The 14,265-nt window shown below is 39.6% G+C and overlaps 1 protein-coding gene and 1 long non-coding RNA gene across 3 annotated transcripts in view; both read right to left on the bottom strand.

Annotated features, from left to right (window-relative positions):
* The window catches only part of STK38L (serine/threonine kinase 38 like), an 82,809-nt gene extending 81,353 nt beyond the window's left edge, over positions 1 to 1,456 (bottom strand). The window contains exon 1 of the mRNA XM_042946134.1: positions 1,293 to 1,456. The gene's annotated coding sequence lies outside the window, so the exon portion shown is untranslated. The remainder of the gene's footprint in view (positions 1 to 1,292) is intronic.
* Positions 1,457 to 2,928: 1,472 nt separating this feature from the next.
* Positions 2,929 to 12,100, bottom strand: LOC122224371. Of its 2 annotated transcripts, none has more exons than XR_006204729.1 (5): positions 11,875 to 12,100; positions 8,141 to 8,337; positions 7,258 to 7,308; positions 6,011 to 6,078; positions 2,929 to 3,097 (listed from the first exon to the last, which is right to left on the bottom strand). It is a non-coding gene; the product is annotated as an uncharacterized LOC122224371 (long non-coding RNA). The 2 variants fall into 2 exon arrangements; XR_006204728.1 differs by having other exon boundaries at positions 11,879 to 12,098.
* Between the last annotated feature and the right edge of the window lie 2,165 nt (positions 12,101 to 14,265).

Below are 14,265 nucleotides of genomic sequence, written 5' to 3'. Positions count from 1 at the left end.
ATTGTTTTATATATCCTGAGGCATACAAAGAAAGGCCAATCAAATACAAAGAGGTTCCCAGTATGTTATATACACATGTGACTGAGACAAAAAATATCTACCCTAAGAAAAAACTGGACTTAATAATAGATCCTGCCTTAAAGTAGGGAGACCTGAGAAGTTGAAGCCCCCATCCCATCCCCACCCCCTAAAAGACAAGGTCTCCCTCCCACCTTACAACCAGGAGGCATAAATTAAAACACTTAAGAGTTGTTTCCTCAGACTTTAGCAGTAAGAAAGCTAATACTCAGGCCTTTTCCGAGCAGTTGGCTTCTATCAGAACTTATCACAAGTTATGTGAAACAGACAAGAGCATTGGTTCTGCATTTTACCAAGTGAGAACGGCATCGCAGTTTTTGGACAAGCCACCACTTCCAGCACCCAGCTCTTCCCGCCCCTCCTCCCCTCATTTCTTTTTATATCTTTCCTCCAAACTTGCAACCCGAAAAGTGATGCCACAAAGCAAAAGCCGCATCAGTAAACGGGAGGCCACCGGTTTTGAAAATAAAGTTTGTTCTTTTGCTGTCAACCTGATAACTTTTTAAAGACGAAACGTCTCCTACTCAATCGGGTACAACCTATCCTATTCCCATACCAAGCAACCACTCGTTTGTCCCCGACAGTAAAGAGGAAAAAAGGGAGTGGGAGCAAATGATGTTTAAAAGAAGGGTCTACGGTGCCAGGGGTAGGGGCAGATTTTGAGACCGGTGTTGAACACTCCGTGCTTCTGGGAGCTGGGCGGCTTTACTGTGTCGATCCGAGAAATGTTTAGCAATCTGACGCATCAGTTTTTAGGAATGGTACACAAGCAGCCCCCACAATTTGAGCCATGCCTAGAATACCTCTTCTTGGTGACACGGGCTGGAGGGCATGGGACAGGCGAGCCCGGGGCACCAGGAAAGGTTCCGCGACATTTGTTATTGTTTATGAAGCCCAGGCAGGGACCGGGATCGGGGAGCTCGGGGGCCGAGGAGTGGAAGGGGAGAAGAGCAGAGAAGCACAAAGATTCCTCCTCAGGCTCAGGGCTACCCTCCGGACACACGGGGCTAGTATCACCTCGGGGAGCAAGAGGGCGGGCCAAGGCCGTCGCTGGGGCTTCACTGGAGACACTGCCAGCCCCGACATTAGCCGAGTCGTCCCTGGACACCCAAAGACACATAAGATCTCCTCCTGCCCCTACTCGCAGAGTTGGGACCGGCGCGGCGAGGGGGGCCACCAGCCGCGGCCGCCGCGCGCCCCATCCGCGTACTCACCTGCCTCCGGTCGCGCCCGCGGCCGGCTCAGCCTCCGCACGGACCGCAGCCGGCCCGGGGCCCGTCCGCTCCCTTTTGCCCGCTCCGCCCTCGCCCCGCCCCCGGGAGGTGGAACCCGCGGCCGCGCCGGAATCTCGGGGAGGCCTTCCTGAACTCTCGCGAGCCCTCCCTCTTCGGCTTCTCGGTGGCTAGGCCGGTCCGACTCGGCCCTGACGTCATACGCGCCATAGCCGGAAGTAGCCTTCTGTCGTCAACGCTCGCTCCTCTGCCCCACCCACTTACGCCTGGTGAATTCCTGATGGTCCTGGAGGAGTTGTCTGGACTGTCACTACTAACCTCAGTAATCAACCTCACCTCACTTCCCTCTAATCTACTCAAAACTGGTTCAGGCCTCTTATGAGAGTGCCCAATATGTTGCCACATTAGTCACGTGTCCTAAATGACAGAGTATTTCTCACTATTTCCCAGTGTAATGCAAAGAATGTTGGAAATGGAAAGGGGTTTAGAGATAATTCCCACGAATCCACGCAATTTGCAGATTACGAAAAGGTGATAATTAACAAAGATGGATTGGCTGACCAAGTTGCTTAGACACTAGCTGTGGGATCTAGAAGTAACCCGGGTTCCTTGACCCTTTTCCATCTCACCATGACTCCACTGCAAAGACTTGAAAGGGATTTAAATTTGGAAACGCCACAAAAAACTGGGAGGCATACATGAAAAACTTGCTTAGGTTATCTTGGAAAATCTAAAATATCTGACAGTACTGGGCTCCTTTATGTAGGATCGGTGAACCAGGAGGAAAACCCCTGCATCATGACTCAAAAGAGATGACTTTGTGAAGATGATGCATTTGTCTTTGGGGAGAAAAGTTGCTGGGCAAACCAAATAAGAGAATCGTTCCCAATTATCGTTAACAAATTTATCTTTGATCTGCATATTGGAGGTGTTATCAAATACCCCTGGCTTTTAGAGACTACTAAGGCAATATATGAAGCTGGTACTGTGCTTGCAGAAAACATAATGATCTTTAACTTCGCCAAGAGCAAGTGATAGATGCAAAAGACTTAGGGAAGCCTCACGACATCACTTCTCTTTTTTTACACTCGGTGCTTTTCTCATACATTGCTTGGTAACAGAAAAAGCACTACTGTGGTAATTAGTGTATTCTTGAGGAAATCATTTCCACCTTTATCATATGGTCCTTTTGAGGCTCAAATGACCATTGCCATGTACAAGTATAAGGAAGTTTCATTGTGATCAAACATGATTGACAGAGGCCTATACACCTCTTTCCCTCCACCACACTCGCACATACATTAATTCAAATGAGTAGAATGGAGAACAGTTTGTGGAATGTTCTAGAGCAATTTTATACTTTCCAGTATGCCATTTTTTTCATACCACTAGAGTAATATGGACTAGTCTAGGGTATCAGAAGAGGATAACATGGAGACGAAAGCTTTAACCTCCAGTTTTTAAACTGATGCTATTCTAAACAAACTCCTGCAAGAAGTTGTTGAAGGTGCCTGAACTAAAATAAATTAAAGCCATGTGCCCTTCTGGAAGCTTGGTGAAATCTATGGATCTTTTTCAGAATATTGTCCTTAAATGCATAAAATAAACCATCTAGGGCTACAAAGGAAATTGATTTTATTAACATGCAGTTATTGAAACACTAAAAAGTGAATTTGTGATACAGTTATGTGGTAGACAGCTTCTAACATGACTCCCAATAATCTTCATTTCCAGTATTCTTGTCTTGTGCAACCCCTCCTCTTGAGTGTGGACCTGGTGACTCGGTTCTGAAAAAGAAAACACATCAAAACTGACGTAATGTCACTTCTCATGATAAAGTTATAAAAAGAATCTGGCTTTCATCTTGCTATCACCTCTTGCTCTCTCCCTTGCTCACTCTGGTGGAAACCAGGTTGCCACACAGAGACCTACCTTATGGAGAGGCTCACTTGGCAGGGAACTGAGAGAGGTCTCCAGTCAGCAGCCACCAAAGGATTGAGGCACTCAGTCCAACAGCCTGCAAAGAACTGCCAACAACCTGAGATGACCACAGCCCTAGCTGACACCTTGACTGCAGCCTGGGAAAGGACCCTGAGCCACAGACCAAGCTAAATCAGGCCAGATTACTGGCTCACAGAGGCAGTGAAATTATAAATATTTGTTATGTAAGCCACTCATTTAGGGGGTAACTTATTACACAGCCATTGATAACAGTTACATATTTGTGTCTTTATTAATGCATTAAATAACAAGATCAAGACCTACAGTAATTTTGCAGTAATGACGCACATTATTTAAACAACATTTTAGATATCTGCAACAACTTCAACGTGGTAGAAAATATGTGTGATTTCTCTTGGGGTGAAGTCACAGGTTGCTAATGTTACTGTGGTTTGCTGACTACTTTCATAATGGGAGAAATGCTAATTTACAGACTTTAGGGAAAAAAATATGTGAATGTACATATATGCTAAATATAAGTAGGTATATATATATATATATATATATATATATATATATGTATATATATATATATATATATAATGGATATATTTACTTTTTCATTAAGTTTCATTCACCCAGATGAAGAACTCATGGCCTAAATAAGAGATTATTTGTAGGGCCTTCCAAAACTGCAATCATCAACATTCTCAGACATTAGAATTAAAGTTCAGGGAATAAACCCAGTTAACAGATACAGACCATAGCCATTGCTAACTTTATTAACCTACTGTTGTACATGGATTTTTATCCTCTGTCACTTATTCCCTCTTCTCCAAATCTAGGCTAAATGTCAATATACAGGCTAACATCGTAGGCCAGAACATGAGAAAAATTGTGGTTGAAAACCTCTACAGCTCTCAGAATTCATCTGATTTTTGTTTTCAGCATGTAAGCTGAAAATGTAAGCTCTTTGACCAAAGTGACTCTTCAGTATTACTTTTACTCTCCTAGGACTACCTTATAGGAAGTAACCAATGAATGTCAAATGACTGCAGTAAATGATAATAGAAGGGAACTGTGTTGTTTTTTTTTTGAGAGAGAGAGAGAGAGAGAGAGAAGGGGGGGCAGGCAAAAGGAGAAGGAAAGAGAGACTCTAAGCAGGCTCTGTGGAGCTTGATGCAGGGCTCCATGTAGGGCCCCATGCGGGATTTGATCTCATGACCGTGAGATCATGATCTGAACCGAAATCAAGAATCAGATGCTTAACCAATTGAGTCAGGTGCCTCTAGAAGGAAACTATTAATAAAACCTTCCCACTGGCTGAATAGAGCTGCTTTTCTATATATGCAGCTTTGTAATTGTGGGATATGGTCAAAGCAGTATTTGTATTTGGAGGATAGTTTATTGCTTTAAATGCATTTAACAGAATATACAAAAATGTAAAAACAAAAAACCAAGCTCTTAACTCAGGAAACTTGAAAAAGAAAAGAAACCTAAAGAAAGTAGAAGGATGTAAAGATTAGTGTAGAATCCCTTCCAGGGGCCCATGGCCCTTATGTGCACCAAGTATTATAGGGCAAAACATAACATCCTACACATAATTCCATTTTTCAAATGGATGTAAATTCTATTATGATTAACAAAGTCAAATACATTTCTGGAGCACCTGGGTGGCTCAGTCAATTAAGCATCTGACTCTTGATTTCAGTTTAGGTCATGAGCTCAGGATTCATGAGATCAAGCCCTGCAGAGCCTGCTTGGGATTTGCTCTTTCTTTCTCTCTCTGCCCCTCTCCTGCTCACACTCTCTTTTAGAATAAATAAAATAGGGGCTCCTGGGTGGCTCAGTTAAGTGTCCAACTTCAGTTCAGGTCATCATCTGGTGGTTTGTGGGTTCGGGTCCTACATTGGACTCTGTGCTGACAACTCAGAGCCTGGAGCCTGCTTTGGATTCTGTGTCTCCCTCTCTCTATTCCTCCCCCACTCACACTCTGTCTCTCGCTCTCAAAAATAAACATAAAATTTTTTTTAATAAATAAAGTAAAACATTAAAAAAACAAATACAGTTCTAGAACGTAAATGTAAATATAAAATATTAATGCAATAGGGAATTTTTTTTAAAGACTGAACTTGACTTATAAAAACCAAAAGGTGATTCTTTGAAAAGTCAAGGAAGTAGGAAAAACTTTGGCAAGACTAATTCAGGAACAAAAATAAAAGACACGAATAGTAAGAATGAGAATGGAGATGTAGCTACAGGTATGGAGATTTTTTAAAGCATAAAAAATGTGATTAAAAAAGAGAGGAGGGGCAGCTGGGTGGCTCAGTCAGCACCCAACTCTGGCTCAGGTCATGATGTAGCAGTTTGTGAGTTTAAGGCCCACGTCAGAGCCTGAAGCCTGCTTCAGATTCTGTGTCTTCCACTCTCTCTGCACCTTCCCCTCTTGCACTCTGTCTCTCCCTCTCTCAAAAATAAATACATATTAAAAAGATTTTTTTAAGAGAGAGAGATTGTTATTAAGACAAGCTGGTTGAGCACTCCTCTCTGTATGAATAAAAGAGTAATATTAATTTCTGATTCGCTCCATGTTAAGATTAAAGAGTAACTAACATTTACTGAGCTCTTTCTGTGCGCTAAGCATTGTGCTCTTTGCTTGTAATATCTCATTTAATCCTTACAATAAGCCTGTGAGTTAGGTATAATTATCCCCAGTTTACAGATGATAAAACTGAGGCTCAAGAGCTATAGTGACTTACCTCGGGTCACACTAGATAGCGACTGACAAAGCCAGCCTCTCAGATTCCCAGTGGTAGACAAAATACTCCTGAGCAAAAGCAAAAACAAGAAATCTGGAGACAGAGAAACTTGTTTTAGGTCACTGGCCTACTTACAATATGCTCAGTGAATGTTAGCTATTACTGTGATAATAATCCCCATACTTTAAATGGGTTTAAGACTACCACCTAAAACACACCAGAGTTAAGGGCAGAAATTCACTTTCAAGGCTGTTTATCCAGCATTATTTATTTGCACCTGTGAAAAGCTGGAATTAACCTAGATGTCTAAAAGTAAGGATGGGTGCAATAAATTACTATGGACCCATACAGTATAATAGCATGTATGTGTTAGAAATCATATATAGATAAATGATTGACATGAGGAGATGTTCAGAATATTTTGTCTGGTTTGGAAATTCTTTTAAAGCACGTTACCAAGACTGTAATATCTTTTGTATGAAAATTATTTGAAAAATAATATATGTATATATAATCATAATATGTATATTTCAAGATTTAAATGAAAGACACAAAATAAAAGTTTTCTCTTAATGTGATTATGAAAAAAAAATTATGATGTATAATGTTATGCCAGTAGATTAAAAAAATTTTTTTTAAGGAGAGAGAGAGAATAGGTACTTCCAGTCCTCCTGGAAGGCTGTCCTGATAGAAATCTATTAATTTTTTTACTATGGAAAAAATAGAAAGTTTATGGAATAATGCCTTTCCAGTTTGACCCTAAGAGTGTTTGACTACTGGCTCCTCTTGTCATTGTCCTGACTTTCAAAGGGCTAGTTCAGCCAGGCTAAATGCAACTGAGTTTCTTTGAAAATAAAGGCTCTGTTCTGTAAGCTTCAGGGGTATTTGCCCGGACCGTTTAATCAAACACATGACAATCCATTCAAAACTCTCACCAGATTGCCTTCTGCAAAGCACTTTATAAACCTGGAAACAATGACTTCTAGTTGATGCCTGCTTTAATTTTTAACCTGCTTGACTAAATGGCAAACTATTTATCACAGAGGGTCTAAACCATTCCAAGATTTTGGCTATGTCTACCCCAAAGTGAAAAGCACCTATGTAAATCAGATGCCTGAAGAAAAGCATTAAGGAAAAGTGAAAAGTACATTGTGTTTAACCATCTCTTTGCATTATTTTTATTGCTCTGCAAAGTGTAATAAAGAACCAAAAGGACTGGATTCCAAGGACCTGGTTCTATTACTCACTGTATGACCCAGCACAGATCAAAAAAGTTACCCGAGGTCCTGTTCCTGCATCTGCAAAATGAAGAATATCAACACAATAGTTGCTGAAGAGATGAAGCAGAATTATGTATGGTAAAGGCACTTTGAAAATTATAAGACCCCATGGCCATAAAGGAAAGAATACTAGTTTGAAGCTAGGAAGATCTCAATATCAATAGCTACTTCTTAGGATCACTGTGAGGATGAAGTGAAATTAAATGAGATAAATTAAGCACCAAGTATAGGGCCCAGAACGTAATCACATTCAGTTCAAGCGAACTATTATCATTTCCATTAATAACATTTAGTGAGGGGCGCCTGGGTGGTTCAGTCAGTTGAGCGTCCAACTTTGGCTCAGGCCACGATCTCGCAGTTTGTGAGTTCAAGCGCTGCGTCGGGCTCTGTGCTGACAGCTCAGAGCCTGGAGCCTGCTTCAGATTCTGTGTCTCCCTCTCTCTCTGCCCCTCCCCCACTCATACTGTCTCTCTTACTCTCAAAAGTAAATAAACATTTAAAAAATTTTTTTAAATAATATTTAGTGATATAACAAAAACATATGTTTTAGAATGGAACCCGTTTTTCTCTTGTCACTACAAGCCAAATGGATTATCTGAAATTAAGGAACATTTTTGGTGATGTTTACATCCATGAAGAGAGAGAAAGTCCCTATGGGACCTTTCCTGCTTTGACTCTTGTCTGCTTTCTATTGATTTTTACAAATTCCTGATCCTAACAAAGATAAAGATACAGTGGATTTTCCATCTGTGATATAGGAAATATAGTGCATGAGTAAGATGAGGCTAAGCAATGCAGTAACAGATCATCACAGATTTTTAGTGGCTTCAAATGGTGAGGATTTATTTACCGCTTATGCTTTATGTCCTTTATAGGTCATCAGTAAGGCTTTGCTCCTTAGAGTCACTCAGGGTTCCAGGCCAGTGGACAAGCTGTCATCTTGAATATTGCTAGTCTTCATGCCAGAAGGAAAAGCAGTTTGGAGGGTCTCAAGCAGAGATTTCTGCTTACAAGAAATCTCTTTGGCCAGAGAGTAGTTGCATGACCCTATACAAATAAGACGGAGCCAGGATAGAATCTCTTGATAATCCAAGAAGGAGAGAAAACCAGAAATATTTGGCGATTGTACTAATTGTACAGTATACATGTGAAATTGCATTGTATATGTGGAAACCACTCTCCAAATGCTATTATAGGGTGCCCTTTCTTCACCTCTTAAAGAAAAACTGACAGTGACACTCCTTACAAAAGAAAAGTGCAAGGCACTGTGATATTTTGTGATGATATATACTACACTAGATATGGTTTAAAGATTTTAAAGCTGAAGTTAAAAAGAAAAAAAGAAATATGTTTGGTGCCTTCAGTTTCCTAAAAATGATCTTCACTGATATTAGAAATTCACTAACGTTATAATTCAATTTTAAAAAGTCTTTTTCTTTTTAAAACTGAAAAGCTGTGGGTTTTTTTTTTTTTCCTTAAATCTTGCTGTCTTCCCCATTCCTAATTTTAGGGTTGAGTACAAAAACTTCATTTTTTCAAGTAAGAAAAAGAAGCCCCACCAAAGACTATTTTTCATCATAATAGTCGAATTCAACTTATGAAAACCCATTGATGTTTAATATAGGCAGCCCAAGAAAAACTGAAATACTGTGAATACATTCTAGAAAATTATTATAGTCCCTTTGTTGTAGAGTATCTATTCATATCCTGTGATTCCAGTACTTAAAATTATTGTACTTTAAAAAGCGATTACTTTCCAGTTTTAAAAGGAATTTTAATGATACCACTCATATTTTTAACTGTAAGTCATGTGTGTATAGTATAGGAATAGAGTTCCTATACTTTATTTGGTTTTTCCTCTGTATTAGCCATTTAATATGGAATATATGAAACAAAATTGATTTCTTTAAAAGTAATTATGAGTGCTTCAAAGTCTGTTTGACTTTTAGCATTAGCTCTTTCGAGATGGTGTGAGGTCTCAGAAAATCTATAAACCAAAAGGCTTTGGTGGGGCTTTCTTTTTTATACCTTCTATCTTTTAGGGTGGGGATTTCTTTCCCTTTTTTACAGCCTATTCAGTGACTCTAAGTGCAAGTCCTACTCCTTCAATTATCTACTTTATTTTTTATTTTTATTTTTTAATGTTGAAATATCTAGGACTGGAGAAACAGTCCAGATAGAGAACGTCTCTAACGCAAACCCCCACATGGCCTGGATGCTAGTAGATGTTCCTACTGTGGGCTGAACCTGGAGGGAAATTCAGACATGGTACAACTAGCAGACCTATTTTCCGCGTTCTGAAGTAAACTGTCCATGCTCGGAGGCAGAGAATACCAAATGGGCAAGCAGGGCAGAGGGTCTCTCCTGAGTCACACTGTGTGTTGGAAGGAGGACCACATTTAGGGTCCATATCTGGACTAAAGGCTGATTCCTTAGCCTAGTGGTCTTGGGCACATTTCTTACACTCTCTAAACCTCAATTAACTCATCCATAACAGGAATAATTTAGATTTTGGAGGTCCTCATTATCAGGGGATAATTGTTTACAAAAAAATTTAAGATGTTGGAAGGAGAGCCAGTATTTTATAGTAAATATAAAAAAAAAAAAATTGGTTGTGTGTACTTTACCACAGCAGAAAAATTTTTAATTAGGTTACAATTGCAGCTACGCAGTACTTAGACTGAGCAAAGGCTGAATCACATTAGGGATTTGGTTAGTGTAGTTTTTCTGACACACTTGTATGATATTATGGATTGACATCCCTCAGTCTACATTGGACATTACATCATAATCATATAGAGAGGGTCACTCTGGAAAAAAAAATGTTTTCTGACCTCCTTTGATGTTCACATTTTTCTATTTTAAACCATTGTTTTCAACAGTTTCCACTATGTTAAAGCAGTTAAAACAACTGGACTTCCTTCTCAGCTCTTTCTTCCCACCAGCGAATGTCAACGTTAGGGCAAATTCCTAGAACTTGGTGAAATAGAATGCACATTTTACACTTGCACACTTATTGCCAAATGGCTACCCAGAGATTGTACTAATTTCCACTATAACCAGCAAGCAGTACAGTCAAATTCCCACTTCCCCAGGTGCTTGGTCATGCTAGGCCTTATCCATATTTTTAATCATGCCCAAGAAAGACTAAGACCTTAGCATAATATTTGAGATAGACCCTACTGTTAAACAGAAGGGAAGTTTGCGTGGAGACTCATTTTGTAATAGGTCAATTGGCTAGTAATTATTTTAATGTTTTAATGACTTTTGCTTCTTCAAATAGTCTCATACCACCGGGGATTCGGGGAATGAATACCTGGGTAAGAAAGACCCTCTCCTCCATCTGGTACAGTCGTGAAAGCTAAATTAGAAAAGGTATATAAAATGACAGCTACTTCACAGGCACGCCATCCAAGTTCCTCTTCTCCCTTTCAGCCCTGGGGCTATGGCTGAGGTCAAGACTCAGCCTCACTGTAGGGAAGTAAGTCACAAATCCTGTGGCTTATTTGAACATAGAAAATTCAAGTAGGGTCTGGGGCAGACAAGATCATTACTAGTGTCGGTTGTTGCTCTGTTGATGGTTGTCTTGTTGCTGAGTAGTTCTATAAATCTAAAGATAGGGATTGTCGAGGAGAAGTTACTGGATCTGCTTCTCATTCCATTCCATTCTCCAACCACCCTGTGAATCAGGTTGTTGTTTTCAGAGGCTTACCGCATACATTTTATGCTGATTTGGTTTCCTGGAGGAAGTAACCCAAATAGGCCTTGAAAAAATTGATTTTTTTTTTTTTCTGATTAGGCCACACAGCATTTTGTGGACAAGGTTAAGGAGATTATCTTCATTTAATAGCAATAGGAAACTGTTGAAGGGTTTCAGGCAGAAGAGTGACAGGTCAATTCGCACTTTAAAAATACCCTGACGATAGTATGGAGAATCAGAGTGGATAGTAGTGGACCATTAGGAGGTTGAGTTTTATATTTATAAGCACTAAGTTGTATATTTTAAATGGTCTGGGGCCAGAATACCATGGTAAGTGGAAATGAATATCTGGTCTACTTGTAGGTATGTCCCACCAGGGCTGAAGGGTGCAAAGATGACCAGATTTGATAAATCAGATAAATTGAAATCAGACAAATCATTTTACTCATCAAGAAAATGTCTGATTTCACTTCAATTGACATTTTCTTACGGATTAAGGGTATGCTACTTAGTCAACAGAAATGTTTTGGTTTGCTAGACAATTATATTTTTCATTATAAATTGCCACAGGTTCTTTTCTGAGTTCCATTTACTCTTAGTTTATATTAATTTCTCTGAGTTTGATTATCTCTGAAAAAGTTAAATTTCTAGAAATGCATAGCTAAGGATTAAGATCTGTCCTAAGCAATCCAAAGAAAGTCTCTTGTTAACATCTTTGCGTTGTTGGTCTCTGATTACAATAGTTCCTATGGTAGAATCATGCTGGAATAAAATTCTTTTAGGAGGAGTGATACTCATAGAACCTTAAACATTCTAATGTTTAAAATAGACCAATTGTAATACCTGATAATCAAATTATATATTATGTTGTTATTATCACTCACATACATAATGGCCTGGTTGTAGGTTAGGTTTCCTGGGAAAAAGACCCTGTAACTCTTGGATTCGTGTGCAGGAGATTAATTGGGGAGTGATCTCTGGAACCACTCAGGTGCAGAGAGAGCGCCACAGGATTAGGCAGAAGGAGAACTTGAACTGAGAGGCAGGTGCAGTAGAAGCGTCAGCCTACCCCACAGGGAGCTCTGGAGTTGGGATGACCCTTCAGAGTTGTCACAATTGAGGCAAGGGGTCGGGGCTTTGTACCCCAACCTCAACCAGCTGTTGGATGGAGAGGCAGTTGAGTTGGCTGTGGGCATAGCTGGAGAGGGGCTCTGTGGAGGCTCTCTGAAGCCAGTGCTCCCAGCAACCACGGACCTGAGTGACGTTCCGCAGCGTCCGAAACCCGCCCACTGAAGACTTTGTCCTTGGGCCTGCGCTCTTATATTGCACGCACCAATAAAATACTGCCTTCAAAACATCCCACTTTACCTCCTGATGTGATACACTGAGGTCACGTCCCTTCTGTATCACCCTCTTACCCTCAATCTAATCATGAAGAACATCAAACAAAAAGCGAGAGATATTATGCAACAACGGGCCTATACTCTTCAAAATGTACGGGGCGCCTGGTAATGTCGTAAAAACGGTCAGACTCAGAAATGTTTCCAGACTTTAAAAGATTAGAGAAATAACACAGCTAAATGCAATACTTAATCCTCAATGTATTCCTTGATCAGAATTTTATTATAATTTGCTATTAAAGACATTACCGGGGTGCTAGGCAAAAATAAATTAGATGTTAATGTAAATTTTTTTATTCTGAATTTTTCTGTGGTCACGAAGAAATACACACAGCAATATTTAAGCATAAGAGGGTAAAATGTTCCATTTGAACAGTACCATAGAGAAACCACAGTATCTGTCAATGGAGAACATGATGTTTTTAGTAACTAGGACTAATTACATTTCATAGAAATGTGCTTACCTAGAATGCATGTACAAGGAGAATAGATCCTATTTTCTAAAAGGGCCCTTTCTTATTGTTCTTTACAAAAGCCAGGTGGCTTCATTTATTTCTGACTTGTGCAACTACCTCCTTCCTGCCTATGTATTTTGTTTTTTAGGTCCAAAGGCCCTGTATCATTTACCTTCCTTATTTGATATATTTTTTAAACCATCTGTATACATACATACATACATAAAAACAATTTGTTGTGAACTACTTCCATTTTACATAAATATTGTTAGTGAACTTCCATGGGAATTACAGTAACTTAAAAAAAAGTAAAGTAATCCTCTTTGTTCAATCAGTAAGGTGTTTTGAATCCTGCTGAGTCCCACTGAATAAAAAAAGAATAACATATTTATAAACCTTTACAGTTACTTAATGCTTTCCTTAAAGGATCTCAAAGTAACTTATAGGTATTTAATTAAGCAATGAACACTCTTGTGAACACACTATATGTTATTCTTTTATTTTTTTTGATGTTTATTTATGTTTGAGGGATAGAGTGGGGAGGGACAGAGAGAGGGAGAGACTCAGAATCTGAGGCAGGTTCCAGGCTCTGAGCTGTCAGCACAGAGCCAGATGTGGGGCTCAAACTCACGAACCGTGAGATCATGACCTGAGCCAAAGTTGGATGCTTAACCAATTGAGCCACCCAGGGGCCCCATTATTCTCATTGTAAGATAATTCAACTTGGTTCACCTGGGTGGCTCAGTTGGTTAAGTGTCTGACTTCGGCTCAGGTCATGATCTCACAGTTTGTGGGTTCAAGCCCCGCATCTGACAGCTCAGACCCTGGAATTTGCTTGGGATTCTGTGTCTCCCTCTCTCTGCTCCTCCCTGGCGTGAGCTGTCTCTCTCTCTCTCTCTCTCTTCTCTCTCAAAAATAAATGAACATTAAAAAAAATGTATGAGGGGCGCCTGGGTGGCGCAGTCGGTTAAGCGTCCGACTTCAGCCAGGTCACGATCTCACGGTCTGTGAGTTCGAGCCCCGCGTCAGGCTCTGGGCTGATAGCTCAGAGCCTGGAGCCTGTTTCCGATTCTGTGTCTCCCTCTCTCTCTGTCCCTCCCCCGTTCATGCTCTGTCTCTCTCTGTCCCAAAAATAAATAAACGTTGAAAAAAAAATTAAAAAAAAAATGTATGAAAAAAATAATAAAGAAATAAAGATGAGTCAGCTAAAGAAAAATTAAACAGAAATCGTTATGTTATATATATCTATATCTATATGTGTATCTATATCTATATCTATATCTATATATGTATATATATCTGTATATATAGATATAGATATATATGTATCTATATATGTATATATATCTATATCTATATATGTATCATATATCTATCTATATATGTATATATAGATATAGATATATATAAACACATATAC

Source organism: Panthera leo, chromosome B4, assembly GCF_018350215.1.
Source record: "Panthera leo isolate Ple1 chromosome B4, P.leo_Ple1_pat1.1, whole genome shotgun sequence".
NCBI classification, from domain to species: domain Eukaryota; kingdom Metazoa; phylum Chordata; class Mammalia; order Carnivora; family Felidae; genus Panthera; species Panthera leo.
This window is presented reverse-complemented; position numbering and strand designations above follow the sequence as displayed.